Here is a 20,025-nt window from a genome sequence, read left to right as displayed (position 1 = left end):
TTAATAACATGGGAATGACAGGACTCAGTTTGCTGGGTTGTGAAGATTGGAAATCATACTTGTGAGAGTCTACGTGTATAAATGATAGTATTTTTACATCACTTCCTTGTGATGCTCATTATTTTCAAATACAAACTGTTCACAACTGTGGGAGGTTTTGACAGGAACCTAAAAATAGGAGAAAGTATCACTAGACTTGGTCAGAAGAATGATGAGAATGTATATTATTTTCCTAAGGCATTTTCCTAGTCTACACTGGCTAACGATCCCCCATGCAACCCTTGTGCTTTATAGTTTGCTAAGCACTTCTCCGTAGTGCTCTGTAATCCTCATACCAACCTACCTCCTAAACCATTCCAATTCTTTCAAGAATGAGGAAGCTGGAGTTCGGAGGTGTTAGTACCTGCTGAAAGGTACACAGCCGATGAATAGCCAGGGTGGGCTCCCGAGCACAGGGTCATTTTCCTTTTACTAAGGCCTTCCTCTGAGCAGTTTCCGCACCCTCTTAGGGTAAACCCTAACCCTAACCCTAACCCTAACCCTAACTAACCCTGGGGGTTTAGACTGGGAAATCCTAGAAGAGGGAGGTGCCAGCGAGTGAGTGGGACAAGCATGGGTTTTGATGTCTTACAGATCTGGCTTCTAATAGCTTTCCAGCTACAGAACCTTGACTAAACTAATGAACCCTGATGGGCCCGGGTTGCCTCCATTATGAACCATCACCTGCTTATAGCATTGTGGCGAGGAACAATGAGATAGGAGACGCGACTCACAACCTCTTACAACGAAACCAGTTCAAAGATGTTAAAGGACTCGCTCAAGGTCACCAGGCTGCACCACCATCTAGCTGAGCCTCAGACCTGGACTCCAGCTCGTCGCGCAGTCTGGTGACCAAGGCAACGAGGAGCAGAGGGATGTCCAGATAGGGGCGAATGCATGCATCCACAGGACTCAGTCTCAGACTCGGCCAGCCCCGCCTCCGGCGGCCCCAGCTCCGCCAGGGGGCGCGCTCCGAGGCCGCGCTCTAGCCCGCCGCGTGCCTCACCCCTCTCTATGGTGGCTCGGGAGCTGCGGGAGCGGAGGCGCGCTCCCGAGAGGGGGCGGGGCCGCGCCGGGGGCGGGGCCGCGCGAGGGGCGGGAGCGGCCGGGCCGGGCGGCTGGGGATGGGTGGGGGGGCCAACTTCCTGGGGCCGCCCGTGAGGATGTCGCGACCGCCCCCCGGTGCCCCTCAGCCCCGGAGACGCCGCCGCGGCGGAGCCCGAAGCCCCCCTGCCTGAGGCGTCCGCGGCCCGGATCCGGCTCCTCCCCTCCCCTCCCCTCCCAGGTGCGGACCGGGCGGGCGGCCGCGGCAGGTGAGGAGGCGGCGGCGGCGGCGCTGGGATCCGCGGGGCGCCCGGCCTGGGTGGGGTCCTGGGGGAGGCCGGGGTGGGGGCGCTGCTCGGCCTCGGCTCTCGCCGCGCTGTGGTCTGGAAGCGCCTCCTCCGTGCGGGGCGCGGCCTGGGACTCTCCCTGCCTCGCTGGAAGTCTCCGCATCCGGGGCAGCTCGCACCTGTCCCAGTAAAAGTCCTTCCAAAGAAAGCATTTCACCTGTGGGGGCAGTAACAGGAGACGGGTCTTTTCAAATATCCCCAAACGCCTTACATACCGGCAGGTTCAATTGGTTTGTGGGGGGAAAGATGCCGCCTTACGGCAGAGGAAACTGAGTCAGGTACGCGGCGGCCTGGTGCCCCCTTAAAGGAGCTGGCTTGTCCCTGCTTCCTAGCGGAGGAGCCTTTCGGGCCTCTCGGAAGGAGACGGCTGGAGTTTGGAGGCTTAGTGGAGAAGTTTGGGAATGTGCTCCCCCCCACCCCCTCCCGCTTTAGGGATTTGTCCTCTGTTCGTGTGAGGTGGTGTGTGAGGTCGTCAGTGGCCAAGACGGAGAGGGAAGTGGGGCCTCTCTGCAGCCGGCAGCCCCTGAGACATTTGCCCAGGCGTAGGGAAGAATGGCTAGACCAGGGGAGTCAGAGCATGGCAGGCATCTGTCTGCTCAGAACCTGATTTCGGGCTGGTAGAAGATACAAACAACAGCATATTTTCTCCTTTTTGTTGGCCTGTCATTTATTCTAGTGGGAAAAAACTGCTTGTGTAATCAAGGAAGGGTGTATCAAGCTCCTCCCAGTCTACCGCAGGGAGAAATTACGGTTAGCTTGGAAATAGGGCTTTACCCACTACTGTCACTTTGCACCTTGGCTAAAGGCCACGGTGACCTAATTACAGACATCCACAGGTGCATGTGGCCTTCTAGAAAGCAGCGAGTTCCTTATTCATCCCCTTTTACAGGTGGTTTGGAGGACCGGGAAGATTTCCCGTCACTCCTGTTGCTACAGCTGTCTGGGGAGCCTTGTGATTTTCTTAGTGACAATTCAAGTTACTGCAATGTGACCAAAGCTGTCCTATTTATTGAGCCATTTTTTTTTAGGAATGGGAGTAGGCAGGGGACAGGTGCTGGGCCGAGTTCCTATACAGAGTTCCAGGGTTGGGAGATGCAGGGTTGCTCTCTGTTCAGGGGATTTCAGGTTTGAATAACTTCTTTATCGTTTTTTCCTGATTGTGTTCTTTTTCACATTCAAGGAAGTGGGTGATGGCAAGTATTTCTGAAGCATTATGGCATATTGCCTAATAATTTTGGACTTCAGAGTACAGTTCATAAATTACAGTTGATTTAGAGGTGTTATTTTTCTTAAGTTTGGAAGTTGTGTATAACAACTTGATGTGGCAAGGCTAAATAATAACTTGATTGTGCTTGAAGGAAATTTCCATGTAATCTAGGAGACACCCACACACTTTAATGTCTATATCTAATTATGAAGATAAGCCCACTAAAAACTTTCAAATTGGTCAGGTAGAGGTAGAGAGCTGTTACTCTGTTTACATTGGGATCAAGGGTTTTAAATCCTCTAAATTGACTTAATTTAACCATTTGCTAAAATAATACACACAAAACAAGAGCTGTTCTCAGATTAGAAATTAATTTGTTTTTTTAAAAAAATTTTTTTAATGTTTTTATTTATTATTGAGAGACAGAGAGACAGAGTGTGAGCAGGGGAGGGGTAGAGAGAGGGGGGGACACAATCTGAAGTAGGCTCCAGACTCTGAGCTGTTAGCACAGAGCCCGACACGGGGCTCGAACTCAACCAACTATGAGATCATGACCTGAGCTGAAGTCGGTCGCTTAACCGACTGAGCCACCCAGGTGCCCCAGAAATTAACTTGTTTTTAATCTTTCTCATGGCCAAGGGGTTGACATAACTAACTGCTTAGCACTATCTAATAATGCATCTTTAAGGCCTCTTAAGATAGCAGTGGAAAAAGCATTTTCAATTACCAGCATTTAGAAAAGACAAAACAGCAACAGTAACAAAAAAGGGCACAATTTCTTCCCTAAACACATGTTCACTGTCATGTTTAATATAGCCACACCCATCTGTAAGAGTATTGTCCCTAGAACTTTCTGGAAACACCTATAGACACCTAAAGAGTGTTAGGGTCAAATTCCACCTTGATGTCTTATAATAGAATCTTTAATGCTGCTATTGCTTTAATGGTAGATTAGAGACTTAAAAAAATATTTATTTTGAGAGAGAGTGCTGCACCCATGAGCAGGGGGAGGGAGGGAGGGAGAGAGAGAGAGAGAGAGAGAGAGAGAGAGACAGAGAGAGAAAATCTCACGCAGGCTCCACAATATCCACTCAGAGCTCCACACGTGGCCTGAACCCACGAACCTCAAGATCATGACCTGAGCTGAAATCAAGAGTTGGTCGCTCAACCGACTGAGCCATCCAGGCGCCCCTAGAGACTTTTATATCAAACTTGTACTGACCATAGTGTTTATATTTTGGGATGAAAGTTTTAACCTATGTACCTTTCGAATCTCCTCACCTCTGCAATACAGAGCTAAGTTATAATTTAGAGTTTAATGAGAATACATAGTTTTCAATTGCTATTGGTTAAATCTCAAGGGACGAGCTGCTTTATTATTGTTTGGTAATGATTACTGGTTTGGTAATGATTACTGGTTATTATTTTTGTTTGGTTACTGGTTATTGGTAGTGGTTACTTGTGTTTATGTAAGAAAGATTTTGGTAATTATAAGGACAATCTGTATTTTTTTATTACCTTTTTTTGGTTTATTTTTTAATTGAACTATAGTTGACACACAAGGACAGTCTTTTTATATGCAAACACGCGAACTCCCATTCTTTCAATAGGGAAATGGTTTGGTCATTTTCTTGTATCGTGACTTTATATTATCAACAGTGTTTTAAATAGGACTTTTTTTTTTTTTTAATTTTTTTTTTTTCAACGTTTATTTATTTTTGGGACAGAGAGAGACAGAGCATGAACGGGGGAGGGGCAGAGAGAGAAGGAGACACAGAATCAGAAACAGGCTCCAGGCTCTGAGCCATCAGCCCAGAGCCTGACGCGGGGCTCGAACTCACGGACTGCGAGATCGTGACCTGGCTGAAGTTGGACGCTTAACCGACTGCGCCACCCAGGCGCCCCTAAATAGGACTTTTAATAGGATATTCTGTTACATCTCAAATGAAAGCCATCCCTGACAGGAAGGAATCCTAGGCCTTGGCTCTCCCAGTTTCCAGGATTTATCAGTTGCCATGGTCAGGACAGTGGTTTTATCTAATCCTATAATGCCATTCTTACTTTAAACCCATTATCTTCCTTTCTCTTGATTAAGATGGTCATGAAGTTTCTTTGCTTTCCCCTGTGCAGGTTGAATATTCCCCATTTTTGATGAATTTGGGCCCGTTAACGTTCTGAATTGGAGCCAAACGGTTAAGAGAATCCTACTGCACAATCTTAAACATTTTCCTTTTTCAGAGCAAGCATAAAATCTGTGTTTCCTCTGGGGGAAAATTAGCTTTTTGAATCTGATAGGAAAACCAAAGCTGGTTTTTCCAGCTTTGTACCAATACAAAATCTTAACCTTTCCTTTCTGGTTTTGCCAGTACAGTGACTGGTGACACTAGTGAATGATGAACTAGAGCCTTTGGGAGATCCCCAAGTCTTCCCGAATCAGTAAAAAAAGGTCACATTGTATTCAGTGCAGCCTTTAGCCTTTTTAGTGTGTTTTATTGCAAGCAGTTCCCAAAAGCCAGCCATTCCTTGAAAGCTGCAGTTTGCAGCTGAGTCACTAAGGGGTTCTTTAAAAATACAGATTTCCCAGCCCCACCTCCTGGAGATTTGATTGAGTGAATGAGTGATGACCAAGAATCTACATTTTGTTTATTTATTTTTTTAATTTTGTAAAAATGTTTATTTTATTTTTGAGAGACACAGAGCATGAGCCGTGTAGGGGCAGAGAGAGAGGGAGACACAGAATCCAAAGCAGGCTCCATGCTCCGAGCTGTCAGCACAGAGCCCAATGGGGGGCTCCAACCCACGAACTGTGAGATCATGACCTGAGTGAGATCATGACCTGAGCCGGAGTCAGAAGCTTAACTGACTGAGCCACACAGGCGCCCCAAGAATCTACATTTTAAAAACCATTCTGGCATCTATTTCCAAAAAGGTCCCCAAAGCGATTCTGATATGCAGCCAGGTTTGGGAGCCACTGTTGCACTGCTTTGAAATTCTTTACAAATGGTAGTCCCTTTAAAACCATCATTATGGTATCCAGGATGTTTGATTTGCTAGAATAGCCCATTTCCTAGTCATGACAGATAACAAAGAGCTTTTATAACTTTTATGTAAATTACTTTACAAAGAGGCCCCCCCCCCCACCCTCCCGCTGTATTATCTATCTGGAGTCATGAGGGAGGGTTGGTGAAAGTAGCTTCCTTTATTTCCTGAGTGGACAAATGAATGATAATGTGGAAACGACTGGAGGTCTGAATCAGTAGTCGAATCTAGTTACGATCAGTGTTGGATAGGAGAGATGCCTGGGAATTCTCCGCGTGTAGGATTTAAAAATAAAGCCAACTTGCCAGATGTTTCACTGCTTCATAGCCAAAGAGCTTTATTGAAAATAATGGAGGCTTAATAGTCAATAAAATTTAGTCACGGGTCCTTTGCGGAGTTCATGGAAGGAAGCACAATTGCTGAAGTACAGAACCATCCCAGTTAAAACAGAATTGGGGCACTCAACATGTTAGTTAGGGAATTAAACTTGGGAAAAGTGTAACAGTTGAGGAAATAGACAAACCTGGTTTTGAATCCCAATTCTTCCACCTTCTGGCCTCTGCTACTTCAAGACACGTTCCTTAATCTTTGTCAGCTTCATTTTCTTCATCCCCGAGATGAAAATAATACCTGATGGGATTGTTGCGTGGATTAAAAGAGAGAAGATCCATTCTTTATACATGGCAGGCAACTCCATGAATGTTCACTTCTCCTACTTTCTGCTAGGATTTCTATTCCAGAGGCTTAAGATGTCTTTCTAAATCTGGCCTTCTCTGTATCTCTTTCCAGGAATATCTACTCTGTCAGCTCTTTTAGAGAGTCTCTGAAAGAGTGAGGACTAAAGTTAGGAACTGGATGATATGGGTAAAGAAGAATGAGTCATAGGACACTCAAAAGTGTTTTTAGAATGAGAGGAGTATAGGCATATATCCAGAGTTACTGTTTGCAGAAATGAATTAATGCCATCCAAATTCAGCCATACGTATCTGTCTATCTGGGTGGTAGTGCGCGGGCACTCACGTCAGTCTAGGAGGCTGTAAGGGTGGCCCCGTTAAGTAGCAGCTGACATCCATTTCTTCCCTCATCTCCCGTTCTCCCTTTCGGTCTCTTTTGTTTCTCTTTCCCTCTCTCCTCCCTTTCAAAGTGCCCTTCCTTTCGACTTGCCAATCATGCCCCAGTAATCACAGGCCAGGCCCCTGAAACTCCAGGCTAAAAGAGAGGTTGCTGGTTGCTAACACCTGTCTCCCAGCTAAATGAATAGGCCCTTTTGTGGGCAGGATGTTAAAAAAGCTGATTAGTACAATACTGGCTTAAAGGACCTATTAATGATACAGCATATGTAAATCAGAGAGTGATTCAAAGCCATTTTCAAGATTTCTTTCTTATACCATATATTTATTTTTTATATTGAATTATGATGTTGGTTGCAAGTTTGTGTCTAAACCATGAATCTGTTTATTGCCCAAACAGACTAATTTTTGTCATTTGATTGGGAATCATTTATATTCTAAAGAAGTTTCTACCCTTAAGGGCCTTTGTATTGTTCAGCAAATGTCTAACTGGTGTGTAATACAATTAAAGTTTTGTTCACTGTGCTGCTGACATAATTAGTTTAATTTCTGCTCCTTATATATTTCTCTTGGCAGCTGGGAAATTAAAATACTAGATGTTGCATAAAACTGCTTTTTTGAGGGGGTGATTTTACTGTCAGTTGAATGGACTTAGGCCCCAGGGTACATTTTTTAAGATGTCTTATTCAACTTTCCTGTAATAGTCTTCTTTCTCTCCATAGAATTAATGTATTAAGGCACATAATTGGCTATTTAAGCATTCAGAAGAGACAATGTTTGGCCTTTACCCCATGATTATATTTTTTCCTTACATCTCTTTTGAGGAAATGTGTGTAATTTTTGAAACCTCTAAGTATATTACACTTACACGAGCATGTGGACTTTTGCAAAGACTGGAGAGTGGAGTGGGTTTCTCTGATAAGGTGTATTATTTAATGCCCTCCCCAAATCACCGCTCTGTTCTTTTTAGATCATAGCGTTTGCAGACCTGATGTGAAAGTGGAGAGGCTGAGCTGCCTGGCAAATCCTCCTCACAATTTTTCTATGATACGTTTCACAGAAATGGCTCTAGTCTTCAGGAACAGAAGTTGCTCTCGAGGAGACTTTACGTTTAATTACTCTAATCCGCCCTTCATTTCCTATAGGATTCTTGCAGAGATTCTCACCAGGCTGCTGATTTCATGGAGTCATGACTTTACACAAGTTTTTAGCTCTGTTAAGGCTTCCAGCCTCTTTTTGCGTTTTTTTTTTTTAATGGAAAGTGACCTTGGTCTGGTAATTTCTCCATTGTCCTCTCCTATAAAAAGATAAGCAAAATCTTCTTGCAATCTCAGCAGCCTTTTTCAGCAGCTACCCCTCGTGCTGATTTTGAACTTTTAAAAAATTTTGTTGAGCAAGTGTTACTTGACTTTTTAAAGCTGCCCCTCTCTGGTGCTGGGGGCTAGGCCCCCATCTCCCAGTTTAACATGCTCAGGCCTTCTGGAATCGCGTATAAAGACCTGATTTCATTGTCTCTGGGTTGTGGAGTGGTCAGGACTCCCTAGGACAACTGTTTGTTTCCCGCAGTCCAGTTCTAAAGGGAGGGGAAGCCCATCCCCATTTGAACTACCAGGAGCCAGTCTGGTGCTGAAAACATTTTAACTGCCTTGATCCTCTTGAAAGAAATGCTGCCTAGTCATCCTGAAACTTACAGGAAGTTAGGCCAACTGGAGGCTTTGCTGGCCTCTGAGTGGTTAATGCAGTTCGTTAGTAATCAGCACCATTGTTTATTTGCAACTGCTGGATTATGTTAAAAGACTTGCAAAAAAAAAAAAAAAAAGCTTTTCTTAAGTAAATGGAGCATCCTTCTCTCCCACCCCATCTTCTTCATGCTCTACTCATTTGCTTTGGAAAATCTTTCCAGTCTCAGTCCAGATGACAGGCATACAGACGAACAGCACAAGATTTGATCCTAAAATGTGTAGAAGTGTGTTGTCCCTCCAGCATTTTCTGTGAATCTTACCTTTTTTCTTTATGATAATGTTTAAGACATCTGCCTGGGAAATAGCCTCATCCTATTTCTGCTTCCAACCTTTTCCTAGGTCCTGAGTCAGTGGGTCCACAACCAATTAATTATACCTCTTCTTAACCATGGTAAACTATTATTTATTGGTGTGGAAGAAGATTCACCAGAGCATAAGGCTTTAATCGAAAATGCTGGACAAAAGGAGCATTCTAGTTTGGAGAAAGAGAGCAGAGTGTTTCCTAGGGCTTGCTCTAGCAGCAGTAGGTCAGCTGAAGTTCAGTTAGTTGGAGGAATCTTTAGTCAAGGATGGTCCTAGAAAGAGGGGGAATTGGTTTTTTTGTAAAGTAGCAGCCATTGTTTGGGCATTTGGGATTTTTTGGAGGGGTGAAGAGGGAGAGTTAGGGGCTAACATTTTGTACAGTTGGAAGAAGGTGGCAGGAAGAATTGCGGATGCTAGGACCCTCTCAGCCCATAGCGGGAAATTCTTAGTCTTTCAGCTTCTCTCCTGTTTGCCTTGGTTTCTACCTTTTGGGCATGACTGGACTTCAGGTACCATTCTTGGTCATTTTATTTACTGATGGAAGAATTTGCTTAATCATTCTGAGTGCAAGCTGAAGTTTGCCTTAGCCAGTGTTTGCTACGGGACGGGTGGAGCGAGGGGGTGCCTGAATATTCCCAGAAAGCTTGACAAAGGCCACTCCACCTTCCTTACTGCCCTCACCGTATAGTTGGACCCAGCACTCCAGATGAATCTGAATCCTCTACTCCCATGCCCACTGGTCTGATCCAGTTAGGTGTTTCCTAACTCTCTCGGTTGTTGACACAGTTGCAGACCAGCAGCTTGATGAATAGGGACAGTGAGCCAGCCAGTTAATAGGGGACGTAAAAATGGTATCATTCTGCCACTTCACCTCCAGATGATCTTCATCAGATTCTTAAACTTTGTGTGATAAAATTTTTGAGGGGTGCCTGGATGGCTCAGTTAAGTGTCTGACTCTTGATTTCGGATCAGGTCATGATCTCATGGGCTGGGTTTGTGAAATCGAGCCTTGTGTTGGGCTCTGTGCTGACAGAGTGGAGCCTGCTTGGGATTCTCTACCCTGCTTGCAGGCACATAGGCGCTCTCTCTTTTTCTCCCCACCCCCTGTCAAAATAAATAAATAAACATTAAACATTTTTTTTTCATACAGCATATCAACATGTCTCTTTTTTTTTTTTAATTTTTTTTTTTTTCAACGTTTATTTATTTTTGGGACAGAGAGAGACACAGCATGAATGGGGGAGGGGCAGAGAGAGAGGGAGACACAGAATCGGAAACAGGCTCCAGGCTCTGAGCCATCAGCCCAGAGCCTGACGCGGGGCTCGAACTCACGGACCGTGAGATCGTGACCTGGCTGAAGTCGGACGCTTAACCGACTGCGCCACCCAGGCACCCCAACATGTCTCTTGTAGTACCAAAACTAATACTGAAAATGAAAATACACTGACAATTATATTTAAATTGGTTTTTATTTGAGATATAGGCTGTCCATACCTGCACTGTACCTACTTTTGGAAATGCTCATAAACCGTAGCCTGAAATCCTCCTTGTCTCATCTTTTTAGAAACAACACAAACGTAAAAATAAGCCACTGGTTTTATTTGGGAGGGATTGCAGAAAATTCAAGAGTCTCTCTCCCCCTCTCTCCCTACATCCCTCTCTCTCCCCATCCCTGCTTGCACTCTCTCTAAAAACAAACAAAACAATTTTGATGTCATAACATGTACATATTTACATGTATTTTAATTTACATTTGGTCTTCCCAACCAAACATCATTTTTTTGGTTGTTGTTTTTTTTTAACTTCTGTGCCCAACGTGGGGCCCAAACTCACAACCCTGAAATCAAGAGCCACAGGCTCCACTTACTGAGCCAGCCAGGCACCCTCACCAATGTCATTTTTATAAATGGGGAAAAGTTGGGGCATCTGGCTGTCTCAGTTGGTAGAGCACGTGACTCTTGGTCTCAGGGTCATGAGTTCGAGCCCCACATTGATGTAGAAATTACTAAAAAAAAATTTAAAAATGGGGAAAAGTTGAAATTTATTACATATTACAAATATTATAAAAGTGTATTAGGGGCGCCTGGTGGCTCGGTCTGTTAAGTGCTGGACTTCAGCTCAGGACATGATCTCATGTTTCGTGGGTTCAAGCCCTGCGTCGGGCTCTGTGCTGGCAGCTCAGACCCTGGAGCCTGCTTCAGAGTCTGTCTCCCTGTCTCTCTGCCCTTCCCCCAATCACACTCCATCTCTCTAAAAAATAAACATTGAAAAAATTTTTTAAAAACGTTAAAATATGCTTTCTGTAAGTTTTAATATACGAAATTAAAAATATTCTTTACCTAAGATAATTTATCAGGGATTACACACAAATTGTAACCTTTTTTATTCCTAAAAACATTGCTATAATATATAAAAATATATGGCTGATCTCAAATTTTAGTGTGCCCCATAGTCCCGTGGGCACTTGTAAAAAAAATTCAGTTTCCTGCTTCTTAGCCTAGACTTATACAATCAGTGTTTGGGACTGAGGCTTGGGTTTCTGACGACCATAATGATGATGGTGGTGGTGGTGGTGGTGATGATGCTGAGAAATTCTGAAATTACGAGGCTGCCTTTATTTTGCAGAGGAGGAATTTAAGGCCCAGAGGAGCTTAAGGCACTTTGAATAGCATTGTTCTAGGTGGTTCTGAGGACATTGATAATCACTGTCTTCCTCAGCTACCTGTTACCTGTAAATGAAACAGCCCTGAGCTCCCATCCCTGCTTGGGGAGAGAAGTTCCATCACCTGGTGATTTGCTAATTCAGAACGACAGTGTTACTACTTGGAGATTAGGTGAGGGATACTTACCTTTAATATGTTTAAGAATAAGTCAGTACAACTTGCATTTGGTGTCTGGATCAGGAGGGATGTTTACCTCTTTTGACTAACCACTAAAAAGGAGTTTTCAACCTCTTGGCCTAACTGTGAGTAACTTTACTCACAGTTAATAAAACCTGCTTAAAAGTGTAAGACAAAATAAAATATGGGGATGTGCAGTTTTTTTGAGGCACTAAAGTTTGCGGTGCCTTTTTTAGAAACCTTTTATAAGTAGTCTAGGAACAAATCTTCCTAGTTTGTGTTGCTGTAATGTCAAAATGAATGTTGATATGGAGCAGGGGGGGATAATCTCTGCAGGCTTTGCATCCTGGTTTAAATTGCCTAGTTGGATAAAATGTCAAACTTGATAGATTATTGGAGCTGTTATTTTGGTGGTTAAACAAAAATGAAACTGTTTGGATGTTCTCAAGGAACACTGCTCCCTGTGTCTGGACTTTGCACTGGAGAAAGTTTCAATTGTTCAGAAGCAATACTAGTTAGAAAATGCAGCTTCTGTGGCTCCTAGCACAGCTGTCTAAATTACCAGCTCTGTTGGGGCCTTTGGACAAGCATTGTTGAACACTTTTGGAAACAATTTACGTTTCTGATTCCAAAACGTCTTGGCTGTTCCCTGAATAGTTGGGAAACCTAGAAGTGGAGAAAGGTATGGCATTGTGTCTAGATTATTCAAGTCAAAACTGTTTTCTTTAAGTGTCTCTCGAACAAATGTCTCTCGCCATCTTTCTGACTGGGGTGGGGTGGGGTGGGGGTGGGGGGCTGTAAAGAGAGTGTTGACTCCCTGGGCCTTTCTTTCCTAGTTACTGACTATTCAGTAGGATGGCACGTTGTCCGGCAGTGTGCCACCTACAGAGGACTTTGGTTATTATAACCTTGATTAGGAAAGAAGGATGGAGAACATGAGTGTGAGGATACAGATGTTTTTGAAAGTCTGTGCCTGCTGTGTGAAGCCTTGAATTTGCACTTTGAACATTTGATTTGGTGAAGGACATTATAAAACTGTCTCGACAAAACAGCCCCCTTTCCTATTGAAATCATATTTTGCCCACGAGAGTTTGGGAAGCATTAGGCCTGCTCAGCAGGATTTATTTTACTCATTCCGTTGTGTAAAATGATACTTTTTTTCTGAACGGAATTGTATGCGTTGTTTGGTGGGAGTCAGGGGAAGGCTTACTCTTGTCTAAAAGTATGAGAGAATTTGGTGGAAGACTGATGAAAAGACTGACATTTCTTTTGCTGTGTTATACTTGTCTTTGTGCCATATTTTACCTGTATAAAAATTACCAACACTCCCTGTGTACTTGCTGTGTGCAGGGACTTGACTATATGAACTTATTTCATCCTCCCAACAGTTTTACGAAGCATGGGTACTAGTTTCTCTGTTCCACAGATGTGAAAACACTGCACAGAGAAGTTAAGTGATGGGTGCAAGGCCACACAGTGTTTGAACCCTTCTGGCTGTGAAGTCCAAGCTTTCAACCACCAGGCTATAGTGGCCGCATGGTCCGCTGACACATCCGTTACCATTACTTTTCAGAGTATGTCTTCAGAAGTAGGTTCTAGTTCATATAGTGGTGGGCTTTGAAATTTCTTATATGTGGGCCTCTTTGTGTGAAATGGTATTTAAAAAGAGTGTTAGGTGCTTGGGTGGCTCAGTTTGTTGAGTGTACAACTTGGTTTTGGCTCAGGTCATGATCCCAGGGTCATGGGATCAAGCCCCACTTGGGGCTCTATGCTGAGCATGGAGCCTGCTTAAGATTCTCTCTCCCTCTCTCCCTCTCTCCCTCTCTCCCACTCTCCCTCTCTCCCTCTCTCCTTCCCTCTGCCCCTCTCCCCTGCTGGCTCTCTAGCTCTCTCTCTTAAAAAAAAAAAAAAGATGTTAGCAACACTTGTTACTTACTAGTTTTAGTTCTGTTAGCACTGAAGTGTTGTTTCATGGTTTATTCCAAATTCTAACGTTATAATTGTATTTTTAAAAATTTATTTATTTTTTTTTTGAGAGAGAGAGAGAGAGAGAGAGAGAGAGAGAGAGAAAGTGGGGCAGGGGCAGAGAGAAAATCCCAAGCAGGCTCTGCATTGTCAGTACAGAGCCCAGTGTGGTGCTCAAACCCACGAACCATGAGATCATGACCTAAGTCAAAATCAAGACTCGGATGCTCAACCAACTGAGCCACCCAGGTGCCCCTGTAATTGTATTTGGTGTATAAACCAGTCACCCTTAAAAGCACATTTGGCTAAACAGCTAAAGCTTTGGCTTAGAGAAGGATTTATTGATGGCTTTTCATTTTTCAATTATTTTTTTTCTGGTGGGGGCAGTGTCTTCCTGTTTGTCACTAGGCCTCAATAAATTGCCCTCTACATAAGACATGTAGATGTTCTGACTTCCTGTTGTAAATGATAATGGAATAAATGGTGATAGACCATTTTCAGGAGGAAGTCCTGATCAGTATAGAAAGTAAAACTTTGCTCTCTGGGCTTGAGACACGTGTCCTGCTTCCCCTACGTATGAAACCCTTGAGGACTGGCTTGAAGAATCACAGAAGAAGCATCATTTAATTTTTTTCTGCTAACCTCTCCCTCACATTTTTGGAGAATGCTCCTGAGACTTTTGTAAGGAAAGCTATTTGTAGTAAGAAGCCTGTCACATGTGAGGTGCCCTACCTGGTAACCACGTCTTTCACAATTTCTTTGTCTTGTTGCTGCAGTGTTCAGATGCTTTTGATTTCCAGCAGGGTACTTTCGGCTGAATGCTGAGCTGAAACTACAGCAGAATTCATTCTGTATGGGTTACTTCTGCCTTTTGGCTCATTGCTTATGGCTCTGGGGGAGCTCAGACGGAAATACAGGGAGGGATGAGGCACAGGTAATGCCTGAAATGTATTTCAGGTGGTTGGGCCAGCAACTGATCCATGCTTAGAGGATCTTTTTTCTTTTTTTTCTGGCATGGTAGGAACTGCAACATAAGAAGAAATGTGCTTTGCTTTACAAACTTTTCGCCTTTCTGGGTTCCCCGTGGTGATTGGACAGTTGAATGAGTAATTGCACTTTTATAGTCACATCATCCCTAATCCTTGGCAACCAGCGATCTGTTCTCTGTCTGTATAATTTTGTCATTTCTGAAATGTTATGGAAATGGATTCGCAACAATATGTGGCCTTCTGAGATTGGCATTTTTAACTTAGCATGATGCCTTCCATGCAAGTTGTGTGTTGTAGTAGCCCATTCCTTTTTGTTGAGAAGTAGTGGATGTGCCACAGGTTTTTTTTAGCGATTCACCTATTGGTTGTTTCCAGTTTTCAGAATGTAAATAAAACTGTCACGGACATTTGTTTAGAGGTGTTTTGTGTATACAAGTTTTAATTTCTCTAGATTAAGTGCCTAGGAGTATAATTGCTGAGTCGGATGGTTTATATATGTTTATTTTTTTATTTTATTTTATTTTTATTTATTTATAATAAAATTTTTATTTTATTTTATATTTATAATTCAAAAATGTTTAATTTATACTTATGTATAATTTAAAAATGTTTATTTTATTTTATTAATTTTTACTTATTATTTTAATGTTTCACTTACTTTATTTTATTAATTTTTATTTTTTTAATGTTTTATTTATTTTTGCGAGGGTGCGAGTTGGGGAAGGGCAGAGAGAGAGGGGGAGTGAGAATTGCAAGCCTGACAAGAGGGGGGGGACTTCAAACTCATGAACCATGAGACCATGACCCGAGCTGAAATCGAGTTGGATACTTGGGGGGGCACCTGGGTGGCTCAGTCGGTTAAGTGTCTGACTTCAGCTCAGATCATGATCTCACAGTCCGTGAGTTCGAGCCCTGCGTCAGGCTCTGTGCTGACAGCTCAGAGCCTGGAGCCTGCTTTGGATTCTGTGTCTCCCTCTCTCTCTGCCCCTCCCCCATTCACGCTCTGCCTCTGTCTCTCAAAAAGTGAATAAACATTAAAAAAAATTTTTTTTTAAGAGTTGGATGCTTAACCAACTGAGCCACCCAGGTGCCCCAAATTTCTGGTTAGTTCTTTAGAAATTTGCCTCAGTGAAAATATCCTTAAATATGCTGAAAATTGATTTTACAATGGCCCTACCATCTTATTCACATAGCTGTTTTTTTGTCAAGTGACCTTAGGTACCCCACTTCTGGTAATATTACTTAGCTTATGTCACTCATTTAAAAATACTGAAATAGCACGAGAGTGTAATATAAAGCAGGGGGTAAACCCCATCCTTATCAGAAGTAACTACTATGAAATGGTTTTAAACTTTTGAACTATATGTGTTTTGTATCTTTTTTCACTCTATGTGTATGTATATTCTGTGTGTGTGTGTGTTCGTGTTCCCATAGTCCCCATCTGCTGTTGTGTTAATGCTTTTTTTGTTTTCAGTGGAGAATGTATTATGGGCATTTTGGCTGTGATTTTTTTTTTTTTTTAAGTGCTTCAGCTTGGGATAGTGTTGTTTTCCTTTTTCTAACCCCTTTTGTTCTCTTATAAAAGGCATGAGAGGTACCTTTGAAAGACCTAAACAAAATGTATTTTATTCTTCGTTACATGAGTTTGGGTTGAAATAAGGTTGTAGCTTTATTTGCAAGGAAATCAGCAGAATTCTGGATGTTGGAATCTACCTATCCACTTTATTATAAGTAATGCAATTTTGATTTTATGAACCTTGAGGGAAGCAAGAGCTGTGAGCACAATAATCTTTGGAGAACGTACAGTCCTTTGGGTATTAGCCTACTCATCAGGGGCTTAATCAGATGGAGTGTTTTCTTAAGTGCTACTGAAATGCACAGTTCAGTCTTTATTTTGAAATCTCTCCTGTCTACTGTCTCTCTTCCATTATCTTGATTACCTTGATGGGACATTCAAGCTGTGCAGCCTTACTCTCTTATTTCCACAGCCTACACAAGCCAGTTTGAAGATTAACTGTAGGTGAACAGGTAGTTTTATCTACTTGGCCAGAAATCACCCATCCAGATGAGACACATGTCAACAGAGGCCCCACAGACTTGGGCACCTGTGAGAAGGTAACTTAAATCTTGTGGCATTTTAGTGGAAACCAAAGTGAAAAGTCAGAAAGTTTGACTTATGGGAGGCAGGGCATGGGTATGGGAGGTGGCAGGGAGTAGAGAGAGAAAGAGGAGTGTGTGTGGATGTATTTAAAGAGGAGAGTCCAGAGGTACATAGTGAAGAAGAATTGTGAATTCAGGAAATCTTCAGAGTTGAATTACAGAATCTTTGTTCCGAGAGGGTGGTTACTGGGGAATAGGACGTGAGCCTACTAGTCACTTCATTAATGAAGCTATGGGAGTTGTTTACGTGATGGAGTTGGAGGACAAGGGCCTGTCCCTGCCCTTCTTCTGTATTAACAACTCAGGAGAGAAAATGAAGAAATAGCTTTGTAAAGGAAATTACACTATCAGACGGTTCCCACATTTCCATCGCCAGGTTTCTAAATTGAGCTGCCCAGGATAGCAGATTGGTCACATTGCTGACTTCCTTTCCCCCCATCTTGTTATTAGGGCCTCCCACTGTGTCCTGTCAGCTTAGGATTCTTCCTTTTCCCGTAGGCTTGCTACTTTTTCAATTCCCTGACATTTAGGGATCTAGTATTTCACTGTGACTGAGGTAGGCAGTTGCTGTACCCTCGATATTGGATACCCTTTTGAACTATTACACCGCAGTGGATAATCAAATACCCACAATTACATTATAGACCAGATTCTGGTCACTGTACCATCAGGGACAGACTCATGTCACGTGCCCTCACACAGCTGGTTGGGGGGGGGGGTGTTGTTTTGCAGCAAAGTGCTGTGAAGCAGGTTCCCACACCTGAACATGAAAGTGGCTCGTTAAAGATTAAAAGGACTGCCTGGTCCTTCTGGCCCCAAGATGGAATGATCCCCAGCATGGCGACAGCCTCTGTCTCCCAGGAGAGGCCATTTTATACAGGAGGTTTGTGCTTCCAAATGTTACAGTAAGCCTGCATTGGCTGATGCTGTGGTGATAAGTTGGCATTTGGGTACTCTCAAGACATATGAGCTATATAGCATCCCATGGTTTGAATTTCTGGGCAAAACTGCCTCATCAGGAAGTCAAAAGCCTCTACTTTCAACCTGTGCCTTTTGGGAGGTTTTATCCTTTGTTTTATTTGACTATTTTGTTGAGTCAAGTGAACTTTAATCTTTACAGCCATAAAAATTCCATTAAGCCCCTTGTACTGCATCCCAGGTGTGAAAGTGTCTCAGTATAATGACTGTGGGTGACAGCTAAAATCCTTAAGAGTAGTTAGGGTAATAATTGTCTCTGGAGGCTTGAAGAAAATAATGGTCCAGTTGACAAAATAAATACAGTTCAGTTGTTGTATACTTACTTGGTGATTCTTGTGGGTAAGAGGACTAATGTCTGTGGCATACTCAGGGAGACTGTGGCTCATTTTGGTGGTCTTTGAAACACAACTTTTCATTTTATTGTAAACAGTGCTCGGGGAACATAGCTATATGACTGGTATCTCAAAATATTTGAGTCCCACCTGCATCAGAATCATGTGGGAGCAGGAGATGATTATTGAAAATTCTGATTCTGGGGCCTCTCCACTTGGGCTAATCCAGAATGTCTGAGGGACTCGGATGAGAAAGAATTATTTTCAGTAGGCACCCCTGTGGATTCTTAAGTACCCCTAGAGTGGATTCTTGAGTATCCTAAAATTTACTCATTTTTCACATTTAATTTCTGTGATTTATTAGACGATAGATGTTTGATTGATGCTCATCTGTCTTTTTTGAAGGGGAGGTACTCTAGTTTTTTAAAAAAGGTTAGAAGATCCTAGAACTCCAAAGATGAGAATTTGGCAATGTCCCTAATACTCAACAAGCTGAGGCAGCCACTGGTTTCTGGAGACTTGGATTTATCAATTCAACCTCTTCTCCATAAGAGAAAGGATATGGACATTAATAAGATTAATTTTGTTGAAAAGAATAAATGTGCAGTATCCTTTAGGATGTTGGGGAGGGGAAAGTAGGTAAAAGGGAGATGATTAGAGGAAAAAGTGAGAAAGGGAAAAGATTAGTTAATAAATGGTAAAACGTTTAACCCAGTTTTAAATTACCGATACTTGGGGTGCCTGGGTGGCTCAGTCGGTTAAGCATCCGACTCCAGCTCAGGTCATGATCTCACAGTCTGTGAGTTCGAGCCCCGCGTCGGACTCTGTACTGACAGCTCAGAGCCTAGAGCCTGCTTCTGATTCTGTGTCTCCTTCTCTCTCTCTACCCCTCCCCCGCTCATGCTCTCTCTCTCTCTCTGTCAAAAGTCAACATTAAAAAATTAAAAAAAAAAATAAATTACCAATACTTGAATACGTGTTCCTTGTTAAAACAAAAAAATTCAAATTCTCGCGAAACTAAAAATACCTCCTGGATCTCCCATTGCAGTTCCCTCCCTGATGTGTGTATCCTCCCATATCTTTTTGTATGTATTTGGTAATTCTCTATGGATTTGGAAGATGACAGAATCCAGAGATGTGAATTTTTTTTTCTCTTTTGACACCTGGCTTACTTAACGTTTGTAACGTTAAGATCTCTTGCAGAAAAAAAAGGGGGGGCCTATAAATAGCATTACATATTCCTGTTCAAGAAAAACAGTGAGTGTGAGTGTGTGCAGATATCACACACACACACACACACACACACACACACACACACACACACACTTAATCTCTCCTGTGACCACCCATAAAATGTACCTTTAGGTGAGGAATAACTTGTCTGAGTTTTAACATAATGCATTGAGAGAACTTAATAAGCACAAAGCCACAATTATTTTTCTTATTTCTCGTTTTCATATAACCTCCTAGTTTTCATATAACCTCATAAAACTTCAAGTGCCTGAAGCCATTTGTTCAGATTTAGCATCTTTTGAAAGCCCTAAATCAGTGTAATCCTCAGCCTTTCCAGTCTAAAAGAAGGAACTGGGGTGGGTATGTATGGTTATATTTTGGGGAAACTGATTGGAACTGTACAGAATCCCAAACCGGGAAATGATAATCTGCCATATTTCTCTTCACCTGCTAATGGTGTTTATTTTAGCAGAATTAGGAGATTCTCATGCTTCTGGCCCCCGTGTTGCTGTTTATATAATTTATATTTACTTCCTGGGTATAGTACCATCTGAATTTTCTCTTCCTTTTTTGCAGTTACTAATATAGAATGAGCCAGAAGCCTCTAACAATGTTTTCTCCAAAAGAGGTTTCATATTTGTCCATTACTGTACGAACCTTGAGAGTTGCTCCATACCAGAATGTTGTTTATCATCAACTACAGAAATATTTCTTAAAATGTGGTCCATGAGATAATG

The 20,025-nt window shown here is 42.7% G+C and overlaps 1 protein-coding gene across 1 annotated transcript in view; it reads left to right on the top strand.

Moving 5' to 3' along the window:
• Positions 1–1,161: 1,161 nt before the first annotated feature.
• The window catches only part of RFFL (ring finger and FYVE like domain containing E3 ubiquitin protein ligase), a 66,822-nt gene continuing 47,958 nt past the window's right edge, over positions 1,162–20,025 (top strand). The window contains exon 1 of the mRNA XM_047080825.1: positions 1,162–1,352. The gene's annotated coding sequence lies outside the window, so the exon portion shown is untranslated. The remainder of the gene's footprint in view (positions 1,353–20,025) is intronic.

This window comes from Lynx rufus, unplaced genomic scaffold (assembly GCF_022079265.1).
Source record: "Lynx rufus isolate CCGP_SWC_20201006 ecotype Redwood Valley unplaced genomic scaffold, mLynRuf1.p SCAF_18, whole genome shotgun sequence".
Taxonomy (NCBI): Eukaryota; Metazoa; Chordata; class Mammalia; order Carnivora; family Felidae; genus Lynx; species Lynx rufus.
Note: the sequence above shows the minus strand (reverse complement) of the source record. Positions and strands in the feature narration are given on the sequence as shown.